We start from the raw sequence: 10143 nt of genomic DNA on the forward strand, positions 1-10143 counted from the left end.
CTGGGCCGTGTGCCATCCAGCCACCGCTTCATTTTCCAGTCCTGTAGAGTGGGCAGAGAGAGAGAGAAAGAGAGAGAAAGAGAAAGATGGAAATCGTCGAATGACTCATTCATCTGGTTTTCTGTGGAAACTAACCGAAAAAGAACTCGGTGACCAGAAAGTCGCAGGCCGTACACCCAAAAGCAGCAAGATGATTACCGGCTGCAGCTCGGCTAAAAATACGGCGGTGCCAGGAACGCAGCCTGAAACAGAAGCCGAGTTTAACACGTTAAATGCTTCATCTTTGTGGAATAGCAGCGTTGATTCTTTGCCTTTCCTTTTTCATACAAGCGGCCTTTTTCAAATTCCCATGATCACATGAGGCGGTTTCATTGACCTTGGCGTTTTTTACTGAGTAACTGACTCACATTCCAGAGCAAAGGGTAAATGATTACAATTGCGAGTGTGGACGGAGCTGCTCTGTTGTGGGGTTAAATGATAGGGAAGTTCAAAGGATACAGTGTAAGAACAGAGTTCAGCTCATATGGGCTTGGACCACCGATCCATGCCGGTTACCAGAGGAACTGCCAAAAATACTATTTGCATCTGGGTGGAATAGACAATATGCCTTTTTATATCCGGGTGTAAATATGGCAGAAACCAGCATCCAGGTGTCCATAGCCAAATATGCTATTTGCACACAACCGAGGCACACATTAGATACTGTGTATGTGTATATACACTGTGTATGTCTGGGCTATGTATACTTTACTTGTGTTCCCTAAACACAACCTAACTGCGACTGAAAATTGATAAACTTAAAGTAAAAATAGGCTTCTCACAGGACCCAAAGCCCAGTCTCCTGGGTTAAAGTCCTGGGTTTGACCCATTCATCCACCACAACCCACTCTACAATGTGTGTGTCTTTTAACTTGCTTTTCAGCTGGCTAACTATTGCTAAATGAAGTAGCATGTCAACCGGGTGCCAAAAACCACCGCATTTGTCTTTAAACAAAATGAAAATAGAGCAAACCTTGCACCACTTTTATTAAGTGGAAGTTGTTAAATCAGCCATGTGTACTTTTTTTTAGCCAGCAGGGACTATAAACCTGTCTCCTCAATGTCCACAGACCCAGCTCTACCCTGAGTCTGAGTGACAGAACGTATCACCTCTGTTCATAACGACGTCTCACGATAAGTTATTTTTTAGGTGTTCTCCAAAGAACGTCCAGCAACACGAGCGATCAGTGCAGAACCAGTTTAGGACTAGGTTTAGGAAAAACCTCCTGGTCTGGGTTCAAACAAGTACATTCGTTATGCGTTATCTGTACTCTCAAAATATTGGTTGGAACAAGTCCCTATATTGCATATGAAAACCCTCCGGCCTTGACCCTTCTCATATCCTCTCTGAAATACATTTAAATTAAAAAAATACAATCTTCTTTTCTTTAAACTCAATAAAAAGGTTGGTTGAAGAAATGAAACAAATGAAAAGCATTATTTTTCCTAACAGCCATGGCACTTTGTACTTTGAGACCTCTTTGTGTCTTTAATAATTATCTTTATCTAACGCCAGTTAATCCACTTACTGCAGGATGCTGTTCGAGAGGGAGCTCTAATTATAGAGATTGTTTGTGAGAATTGTTTTTTTTTTGACGGGAGGAATTTCCATCACAGGAAGGGAGAGTCTGCGTATAAAGAGCTGCAAAGGTTGAAATGACTCTCTGTCATTCCGTCATGCCCATGCTGGGTGACGCATGGGCACAAATACACACACATACACACAGTTCAAAGAAACTCACACACCTGCATGCTTCATTTTCCTGCCCTGAGCTGGGATACAAAAGGCCGGTGTAACATAATCTTTTGAAACCTAAATCTTAGTAAATGAGGCAGAAAGTGAGAATGAGGAACACAAGGGGTGTGACTTTGGAAACTGGACTATACTGGGCCTTCTTTCCAATGGTTAGTAGTGAAACCAGGAGGATTTACAGTGAGTGGGGAATGAGTTGAATCAGGTGGTTTCCAATATTATCTTAGTTAGTAAATGATTTTGTTCAGGCTGATCTCCTAAAAATGTCCTTCTACTATGACAAAACTGCACTCTCTACTATGCTTTGATGCATTTGTTTTGACAATTGTGTATCTAATCATAGCCTGTGAAAGCCCCCATGTTGGGGTGGATGGATGGATCAGACAAACACAGGACTTTCACCCAGGAGGCTGCTGTTTGTGTCCCATGTGAAGAGTCAACATGTACTTTTAATTTAAGTCTGTAATTTATATAATTTAACCAACATACTTATTTTCATCCAAACTATTTATTTTCTTACTTTACTAAACCTGTTCTTCTTTTTCTTTCATCAATGGTTTAAAACTGCGACATACATTTCCCTAAAAAACGTAATTGAGAATGAAGTTCAGTTGTATGGGAATGTAAATTTGCAGCTGACAGGTGTGTCATATTCAGCCCGTAGTCATAAAAGTTGAGAATAAATAAGCACTAAATAACTTCATGTATGCACGGATTGGCCCATCAAGTAACATGTTGATAAATGTAATTAAACTGGAAACGGTCAGGGAAAGGTTTTCTTAATATCGGATCCAAAGATAAATACTGTAAATTGTAAAATTCCTAATACGGCAGCGATATCATAGTATGTGCGAAGTTAACTAAGAATGAACTCAATCCAAGACCAACATTTATTTTATTGCTGAAAACCAACCCACATAGAGAGTGAATATTGGTGTTATTTTATTTAATGTTGTCGGGGGTGTAATGGTCATTTTAACAAACATAACAGCAACAACAAATGTTTTTGAAGAAAACAACCAACTCTAGCTCTAAATAGAGGGAATACATGCACACAGTTACCGGTACCCTACAGAAAAATCCCTAATCGGTTCGGTTCCCATGTCAGTGGGACAAAGCACACAGTGGGCCTGAGCAACATTATTAGGCGCTGCTGTTGTTGGTGGTCCAGAGAGTCTGGAGAGGTTACATTAAAACCCTCTGAGCAGCTCATTGTTTGTTGTTCTTAGTAAAGTCCTTGGTCTCACTCTGCATTCCTCTCATGGAGAGGTGTCTCTTTCTTTTACTTGGTCATATATTCTCAGGAAAGAAAAGCCCCCCTACCACATGACATCATTAATTACCCAGAATGTTTTGGGTGTTACTACTGGGGGGTAGTACTGGGAGGGGGTGCTGAGTAGGAACGAGCTCAAAGACGCAGAGAGCCAAACGAGATCTTTCTTGCTGCTGCTGGTACAGTTGCGGGGCAAAGGTTAGGGCCATTCAGGGATACTGTTGCTCTCTGTTTACGCGGTTGCCACGGCGATGCACTGACAACAGAACACTGTGAGATTGTATGCTGTTTGCCATAGAAAGAGACGGGCGAGAAAGGCCATTTCAATGTGTACCATTGCCAGTCAAATCTAACGAGTCAAGGCTTCATCCTCACACTCTTCAGAATCAGAATTAGGTTTAGAATGAGAATCAGAATCAAATTTAGATTTAGAATGAGAATCAGAATCAGAATTTGAATCAGAATAATTTATTGTATGTTGCACATACAAGGAATTTGACTCGGTGAAAGGTGCATAACAATAAACAGAGACATAGAATAAAACAATAACCATACAAATATAATACAATATGGTAAACAACAGATACCAGTACTTTAGAACAAGTATATATTATAAAATAAAGTGACAATTCTATTTTAATAAGAAAAGATGTGCACAGGTATTTTAAATAGTCCTGTGGATGTAAGTCTCAGAGTCAGTGGGGTCCTGGTCTTTGTTGATAAACCCGACTGCAGCTGGAAAGAAGCTGTTCTAGAGGCGTGAGGTCTTGGTCCTGATGGACCGCAGCCTCCTGCCAGAGGGAAGGGACTCCAACACGTTGTGTCCAGGGTGAGAGCGGTCGGCTACAATCTGACCCGCTTCAGGGTCCTGGAGGTGAACAACAGAGCGGATGATACTGATGAGGAGCAGAGGACTCAATGATGGAGGTGTAGAAGTGCACCATCATGGTCTTTGGCAGGTTCTTCTGCTGCCTCAGGAAGAACATCCTCTGCTGAGCCTTCTTGTTGCTGGAGCTGATGTTCGACTCCCATTTGAGGTTCTGGGTTCTGGTGGAACCAGGAAGCAGAAGGACTCCACAGCGTTGATGGGGGAGTCACACAAGGTGACGGGGACTGGTGGGGCTGCGTTCTTCTGGAAATCCACAACCATCTACTGTCTTTAGAGCGTTGAGCTCCAGGTTGTTCGGCCTGCACCACGTCACCAGATGGTCGGTCTGCCACCTGTAGGCGGACTCATGCCCACCAGAGATGAGTCTAATGAGGGTGGTGTGCGGACCGGTGACTGGAGGAGGGGCATTGTCACAGCGTGGGAGAGCCCGTTGCTACCGCCAGACGAGTGACTCATTTCCTGTGACCGGTGCAGCAGTAAACAATGGTGGCATTAGCAAGCCAGCCGGCTAGTTAGCTAGCTTGCTAATGCCACACTGGCCAACTAGCTAGCTCGTCCGTCAGCTGCGTGCCCTCTCCTCCCCGGCCGAGCTGCTACGACACTTTACGACACGGTGCTACTTTACACACCGATGTGCGTTGTCCTCGTAATAACTGATCTGCAACCTCCATTTTTCTTTTGCACAAGTCAATCGACCATGGGGAACAGCTCGATGTCCGTTCGGCTCCTCTTTTAGTTACATGGCGGCAGCAGAAAGTGACTTGTGGGGTTGGTTTTTGTAGAGCAGAGAAAAACGTCAAGTGCCTAAGAGCTGGGCAGAGAAGTACATCATGGGTAATGATGCCTTCTAGAATCATGCATTTTTCTCATTTGTTGTTTCGTGTCTTACGTCTCTACCGAAGGCCTCCTGTATATGTAACTGAATCTATTTAAGTGTGTGTGTGTGTGTCCTATCTTGTCCTTTCGCGTTTGCATTTGCGCTCAGCTGTGCGTGGCTGTCCAACTACCGTGTTAACAGAGGCCAGCCGCTGTCTGTCATCGCAGCAACACCTCCCGAGTGACCTCACAAGGATGCGTGTCCATGACTAAACCATCACAGTCCTCAACGGACCAGTCATACAGGAGAGCTTCTTGACTCCTGAAGTAGACACACACACAGACACACGCACACCAATGGCCCTTTAAGTGTTTTGTACTTCGGGTCCCAAAGTCTAGCTTCTGGTCATGATGTTAAAAGCTTGACGTTGGAATCGTACTGCAGATTTGTGGGATACGCGTGGGACTTGCACCAACTTGCAATAAATGACCACCCTTTCCCCTACATCCTCCCCAGTGGAAGCGCCGTGCCCAAGGGAGCCCCGCTTAGCGATGACTACCAGACAGGAAGTGCCCCAGTCCGTTCCTTTGGTCTGTGAGCTCGCTGTACAGGACGTGCGACAGGGCGGCACGCTCTTCTCTCCGACGTGACTTTCATTTATGACGCGCATGACGGAGAGTTAATGTGTGAAATACAGCTTGTGTGTCTACATCTTCTCATCAGCTGCAAACGTTAGCGCTTCACTCCCCCCTGTGGAGAAGCACAAGAGTCTGGGCACATCTATTTCTCTGGACTTAGAGTTTACACAAGACACAACGAAGCAAATCAAATTCTTAGGATGCCTTTCCATGAGGGGCGAAGGGGGGCGGGGGGGGGGGGGGAATCCTCTGTTTTATGAATCCTAATTTAATCACTGGGGTCATAACTATTTCCTTGATCCACATCTCCGAAACGGCCCCTTCCCAGAAACTTAGTGCATACCGATGAATTTTGCCAGCGGTAGGTCAAGCAGCAGCAGTAACGCAGCTCAGTGCTGAGTCCACAGACTTCTTCCAGCTGGCCTATTGTACTGGGATATGACCAAAAAAGGCCTCTTGCTGCTACTGGGAACCCGGCCCTTCAGCTCTCACCCACAAGGAGTCAGACTGTTGCAAAATGCTGCTTGAAGGTCAACACAAGGGGGGGGGGGTGTGTTTGGTAAGAACCGCGACAAACGAGGAAGACGGGAAGGGAGACGGGAAGGGAGACGGGAAGACACGGGACCTTTGTCAAGCAGGAGAGGCCTTTCGGTCCTCTGAAACAGAGTAGGTGTACTTATTACTAATCCACCTGATACAGGCCAGCGAGTGTGGGAACCAGTTATTGTATCTGTCCTGGCAAACATTCACGGCCCGGGAGATTATCACATGACACGGAGGACCCGGAGCACATGAAGAACCAGGCACTGATCTTCTGCTCCGGCCGATGCCTCCTCTGATCACACTGTGCAAACAAGTCCTTACAGTAATGAGCAGAGACTTCAAATGAGTGTGAGGAATTGGATTTGAATCGCAGCAGACAACTTGATCACAGAATACATTTTTTTTTTTTGTCTTGGCTCAAACGCCGTGTAGTTAAGCCGGCTAAATAGCACTCTGGTCTTCTATTCAATTCAGTTTATTTTGTATAGCCCAATATCACAAATTACAAATTTTACAAATTTGCTTTACAATCTGTACACATACGACATCCCTGACCTTTGACCTCACATCGGATCAGGAAAAACTCCCCAAAAATAACCTTTGACAGGGAAAAAAAGGAAGAAACCTTCAGGAGAGCAACAGAGGAGGATCCCTCTCCCCGGATGGACAGAAGAATAGATGTCATGTGTACAGAATGAACAGCATTTACAAAGTTACATAAACACATTACATGAATATGACAATGTATCTTCTGTGTTCTTTGGAGCCCAGTGTGTGCTTCCGGATACATAAAGGACTATGTAAGGGGGGGGACTCCTGCAGTGATCTCATTTTAAAAGCATCTTCTTTTTTCTTTCTTTGGTCATGTGAGCTCACTCAATTGATTGCTTTTATGTTTTGTCCTGACTTCACCGGGGCCTCTGGAGGGTTGGCCTCACCTCAGCATACCGGCTCAGATCATCACATCCTCGAAACCTTCCTTATAAGAGCAGTGAGGAGAGTGCAGCTTCCCTACCGGAGTGAGTGTGGAGAGAATAACAGGAGTCTTCGGTTCGCTGCTGACATGCGACTCAAAGCGCGAAACAGACATGGCAGCGTTGGCATTTTATTTTTTATTATTTTTTCTGGGTTCGATGCTCAGCGACAGGTGATCTGACCCCTTTATGTCCAAGCCACCAAAACTCAAAAACCAGAACCACATGGGTGATGCAAAACCAGACAATGAAGAAAAAAAATACACCTTTTTTCACATTGGGAAAGAGACGTCTGTAACTCAAATTAACTTCCCAGTACGAACACTTGAATATTTAAATCAGCTTCCAACGGTTGTTAAATGCATTAATAACCAATTCCAGAGTTGTTTTTATGCTGCCTTTCATGTGAATGAGTCCAATAATAGGGGCTTGGAGGCGGGGTTCAGTGGGAACGCTCGTGCCCTTGTTCTACGAGGCCCATGGAGCAGAAGAACACCCGAAGGGCTGGTTCATTTCATACCTCGGATGTCGAGTCAGTTTGGCTTTGTGCGCCACTGAGAAACTTTCATAGGCAGGCCCGTAGAGATCACCCCCGCAGCCCCCAGTGACAGGGGGCCTCGCACTCGGCCGTATTGCGGCTAAGTGTCGGCTGACTCCGCTGTGTTCCGGCTCGATGCGGCCAAATGTGAGCCACCTTTGGCACATTTCACTGTTGCCATGTCTGGCCCAGGTGTAGCTGTTACGGACATGGGCAGATTCTGTCTGAGACATGGCAACCGGTTTATCGGCTGCCGAATCTGGGCCGAATAATGTAATAAATAAATAATATTACATTACGTAATAACATTAAGATATCCCTCAAAGTTGTCTCTCTCATATAAAGCTACACAATAAAAAAAAGTATTTTAAACTGGCTTTATAAGTTTTAAATAATAGTTGTAAAGGCAATTGTAACAGGCAACCACTAGGGCCTCCTGCTACGCGGACTGGTGTTATTGTTGGGCCGCGGTGTATTCTGGGAGAACTACGAGGACATTTCTCTTGAGGAAAAATGAAACGCACATTTAAAAGTGGTGCCCAAAAGCGGCAACCAAAACAGAACATTTCTGAATTAAATGCCAAACTTCCCAACATTGCAAGTCTTTTTCGACCAGCTGGTGAAGGATGCACTCATCTGCCAGAAGAGACGGGTATTGTACTGTTTGCTATAGCTAACATTACCACGTAGCTAACGTTATACTTTGACAGCTGTACTGCTCTGTCTGTGTTGTGCTTGAAAATACATTAACCTTATTAAACCTATGCTCTCACTATACCCCCTGCGCCCATTATCGGACACGTTTCCTTAATTATCTCCACAACCACATCGTTGTTTAACTTCATTTCACGTTGTCCAACACTGCAACCCTTTTGAGAAGACAACGGCTCTGTACAAAATAATAAAAGTAACCGTTAAGTAAGAAAGGTCATTTTCCAAGCTAAAACTGATCAAAACATATCTCAGAAGCTCCATGTCACAAGAGAGGCTGTCAGGTGTGGCCATCCTTAGCATAGAGAATAAACATCAGTTTAGATGTAAAGAGCGTGGTTAAAGACTTTGCACACAGATTTGCTAAAAGACGCGCACATGTGTATTCAAATGCAAACCTGTAGAAAGTAGCCTACCGGTGTATCGACTATATGTAGGCATATTTGTTATGTTGTTGTAACACATGTTCTGTTTGAGCTGTTTGATAGGCCCTAGCATATGTTTTGTTTCTGTTGGAATACATTTGTTTTCTGTTTGAGCTGTTTTTTCTGATTGAATAAATTTCCCTCAAAAGAAAAGCTTGGGTCCTGTTCGTTTATCTTTGGATAATGACCACCGGACAATACATTATCCCTTACATATGGGGGGGGCCTCTCAGGGTTATTCTGCAGGGGGGCCTCATGTGTTTCCGTTACGGCACTGTTCATAGGGAACTGCTGTATCCGCTCCTCTGTGGACAGCTCCCCAAATATGAAGGCAACACATCTCGCATGGGTCGCGTGAGATGTCATTAGGGTCGCCAAATAAATTTTCAGAATTTCTACCGTGGTCTTTTATTTAACATATATATATCTGCAGTTCACCTTTTGGCCACATGGGGTTTGTATCGTTCTGATACTTGTAGCCTACAACATTGAATTCTGTTTGTTTTACTGAAGGGAGGGAAGAAAACTGGACTAAATGTAATGTATGTTATTATTAAGTAACAAACATAAAATATCAAATGTATATATGTCATCTAAATGGCTGGTTTACCTATTCAAGATAATACAAAGTGATGTGGAGATGGATGTAAAAATGATCAGGAAGGTTCATTTCTTCACAACTTCATCTCCTGATTTAAAGTTGAAGACTGTTTGGGCCGCAATTATTTGTCTTTTTTTTTTTAAAGCTACTCACGAGAATAAAATGTCCTGACGCATATATGGAACTCTGTAGACGCTAAATGCTCCACTGTGTTCGCCAGACACTAAGAGTCACTAAGAGTGATTTGAATTACAAATGATGTTCCTGTCAGTTGGTTTTCTCCTCATCTAAGAGGTAACGTTTTTTAGTTTCGCCCCACTCACAATGAGGCGCTACTGGATCTGTTTGCTGTCTTTACTTAAACATCAGTTTCAGGGCGAGGAGCCACTTCAACCTTTTGTTTGCCTGCTGGTCTCTGATGTTAATTATCCTCGAGGTATTACCACCATGTCTGGATTTTTTGTCCTCATTTATCTTCATCACTGGACAGGATTATCATGGGAACATTTCTTTTCAAACCAGTCACCAAAAGCCCCTTTAAATCCCAAAATTGGTACTCACTGCTTTTCCATTATCCTGTGAATTGTGGAGACAAAACACACACACACACACACACACACACACACACAGCTATGGGACCTCAAATAAACTGGAAGCTGGATAATACCGACCCAATTCAAACCACCGTCTTCTGTCTCCGAGCAGTCGAGGAGAAAGCCCTGGCGCGTCGGACGACAACAAACCGACGTCTCGAAAACTAAAATCACCTTGGTCTCCTGGCAACAGGACAAAAAAAGAAAGCTGGATTGCATGACGAGCACATGTCTCAAAGGGAGTGTTAGTTGGACACTTAATGAAACAATAACAAGAATGTTTGATGAATCTTTCCAAAGCGGTGATGTCAGTTTATATAACCCAGAATGGCATCACTGTGTGATACTA

The sequence above is a fragment of the Cyclopterus lumpus genome, chromosome 7, assembly GCF_009769545.1.
Source record: "Cyclopterus lumpus isolate fCycLum1 chromosome 7, fCycLum1.pri, whole genome shotgun sequence".
Taxonomy (NCBI): domain Eukaryota; kingdom Metazoa; phylum Chordata; class Actinopteri; order Perciformes; family Cyclopteridae; genus Cyclopterus; species Cyclopterus lumpus.